The sequence below is a fragment of the Lactuca sativa genome, chromosome 5 (genome assembly GCF_002870075.4).
Source record: "Lactuca sativa cultivar Salinas chromosome 5, Lsat_Salinas_v11, whole genome shotgun sequence".
In the NCBI taxonomy this organism is placed as follows: domain Eukaryota; kingdom Viridiplantae; phylum Streptophyta; class Magnoliopsida; order Asterales; family Asteraceae; genus Lactuca; species Lactuca sativa.
The window spans coordinates 357,768,762-357,771,790 of record NC_056627.2 but is presented as its reverse complement, the minus strand read 5'-3'; the positions used below and the strand labels follow the sequence as shown (position 1 = coordinate 357,771,790).

The window sequence follows — 3,029 nt, the reverse complement described above, 5'->3', positions numbered from 1 at the left end:
ACTTGAATCGGTAACCAACAAAAGAGTTAATCCATTGCACCATTACCTTGAAATCAACCATATGATCAATTGAGTTGAACTAAACAGAAGTTCCTTTCCATTATTGAATCTAGTTAATTCTTTGTTTTTCTAGTTTTTAGATTAAGTAATAGTTAGTAAGTTTCTAGTCTTGTAAAACTAGAGAAAACCCCCTACTTATTAATTAATTTAGATAGAATTAGTTTTTAGTTTTAATTTACCGTTCCCTGTGTTCGATACCCTACTTATTTAACTATACCACAATTGATAGGTCCACTGCCTTTGTGTGTTTATTTTATAATTAAAAGTAGGTTTAAAACTAAATGAGTTTGCACACATCAAGTTTTTGGCGTCGTTGCCGGGGAACGGTTCTAAAATTAACGTTAAATTCTAATTTAATCGATCCTTTGTGTGGGATTTATCTTACACAAAGTTAATTAAAAGGTAATTTAGTAAGTAGTATAAGTTTTAATAAAAATCCGTTTTTAAAAGTAACTAGAAAATTTTTCTGTTTTCGCCTTGAACTCGCCGAGTGCACTCGTGCCGACTCGGCGAGTACATCGTTGTTTACAGTTTTAATTTTTTATTTTATTTTTGTTCTTTTTACGCGTTTTTTGTTTTTTTTACAGTTGTTTCATGACCCGAGGATCTGATACACCTCTGGTCCCTCCTCTTGAAGACCCGGAATCCGCACTAAGGAGGAGCAAAGGCAAAACCGTTGGAGAATCCGCTTCTTCAAAGAACTCGCCACTCAAAAAACTCAAGTCCGTTTTCAGCAAGAAGAGGAGCAGCAAATCAGGAGCATCCAGTGCCTCTTTGACAATCGGAGACCCAATTCAAGAAGACACCGAGTACGAGATCGAGGAAGAAGAAGAACCCACATACGAGCATGAATCCAAGTTTGAAGACGATTTAGCTATCACTATGGCTAATATCGATGAAGTCCCCATGGGGGAATGGAAGAAGAGGATGCACGATGACACCGGCCCGGGACTTGTGCAGCCCGCAATTCCCGCAACCGCTACTTTCGAACTAAAGGGCCATATTTTCTCTCAACTCAAGGAGATTCCTTTTTATGGGAAGGACCACGAAGACGCCTACAAACACTTGGATGAAGTAAATGATGTGGCTGACTACTTCAATGTACCGAATGTTCCACACGAGACCCAGCTTCTTCGCATGCTTCCAGTCACGTTCAAGGGTGTTGCAAAGGATTGGCTCAAGTCACTTCCTCCCGGATCGGTCACCACATGGGCCAAGATGAAAGCAGAATTCATAGACCACTTTTTCCCACCTTCCAAAATTGTTAAGTTGAAGAAAGCCATTGCCAACTTCGAGAAACAACCCGGAGAATCTCTTTATGAAGCTTGGGAAAGGTACAAGAGTTTGCTTAGAAATTGCCCACACCATGACATCAATAGCCAACAAGAGGTCTCCATTTTCTATGATGGAGTCAATGTCACCACAAGGCAATTGCTCGATTCACAAGGCCCGCTCACGAAGAAGGCGCCCCCGGTAACCAAGGAGTTAATTGAAGAATTCTCTAAGCATTCTAGAGAATACCACAATCCAAGAAATGAAGTAAGTCGGGGGGTAGTGAACTCGGAAAATGATAGCATGGCGGCGGTGATAGCTAAGCTCGATAGTCTAGATAGAAGGATGACAAAAATGGATCAAACAATCCATGCTATTCGAGTTGGATGTGAAAATTGTAGAGGGCCCCATATCACAAAGGATTGTGATTTGGATGAAAATGGAAACAAGAAGGCTCAAGTGTTCTACTCAAGTGGCAATCGATACGACGAGAATTGGCGGAAACCGAAAAAGGAATGGCTCCCATACGAAGAATACAAGAAGGCTAAGGAGGATAAATACAAGCAGAAGGAGAGGGGATTTTATCAAAAGGAAGAACCGGTAATGGAAAAGAAAGCCGATTTAGAAGAATTGTTCACTAGATTCATACCCGCGTCCGAAAAGAGACACAATGATCACGATGCTGCAATACACGAGACCAGAAATATGATAAGGAATCAACAGGCATCCATTCTCAACATTAAGAAACAGTTGGGACAACTTGCACATCAAGTGAACGAAAGAAGACCGGGTCAACTTCCAAGTAACACAGAAAATAATCCAAGAATGGAGAATGTGAGTATTGTGACTTCCAGCTATGAAGAAATTTTCACACATGCAAAGAGGATCTCCAATAGGAAGACAAAAAAGGCAGAAGAGTCGGCTCCAGCTAAACCCGACCAGACTCGCCGAGTCCCTCTAATGGACTCGACGAGTCCATACGTTAATGACAAAACGGTCATTTCCTTAAAGCCATATAATCCCCCTTTATCATTCCCAATCAAAGCCATGCCTGTTGAAAAAGTTGAAGCTTATAGAGCTTTTATGGAGCATGTTAGAGCCCTACAAGTCAACGTGCCATTTGTAGAAATGATGCTTCAAACGCCCAAGTATTATAACTTACTAAAGGGTCTCTTTGCTGCTAGGAAAGATTTAGCTGAAGTCGCGGAAATAATATTGAATGAGTTACCCGAAAAGAAGGGCGATCCGGGGAGTATCATAATTCCGTGCCAATTTGGAAATGCACTTGTCACTCAAGCGTTAACCAACTCGGGTGCAAGCATCAACCTGATGCCTTTCTCTTTCTTCAAGAAGCTGAATTTACCGGAGCCAAGGCCGATAAACATGAAGATCCATTTGGCAGACAAGACAACAATTCATCCAATAGGCGTTTGCGAGGATCTTCTCATTAAAGTCGACAAGTTCATCTTTCCAGTAGACCTTGTGTTGCTTGATATGGAAGAAGACCCCGAAATTCCAATTATTTTGGGGAGGTCATTTTTAAACACCGCATGTGCTTTAATTGATGTATGTGAGTCTACACTAACGTTAAGGGTAGGAGACGAGTCAGCAATATTTAGAGCTTTACCAGAGATCAAGCAAGAAGAGGAAGGAAAAGAAGAGATCTCATTTATCGATTTGGATGATGAGATACTACA

At 40.9% G+C, this 3,029-nt stretch overlaps 1 non-coding gene across 1 annotated transcript; it reads right to left on the bottom strand.

The window, feature by feature from the left end:
* Positions 1–1,326: 1,326 nt before the first annotated feature.
* LOC111895532 (small nucleolar RNA R71) lies at positions 1,327–1,433 on the bottom strand. The gene has a single exon (XR_002851620.2). It is a non-coding gene; the product is annotated as a small nucleolar RNA R71 (small nucleolar RNA).
* Between the last annotated feature and the right edge of the window lie 1,596 nt (positions 1,434–3,029).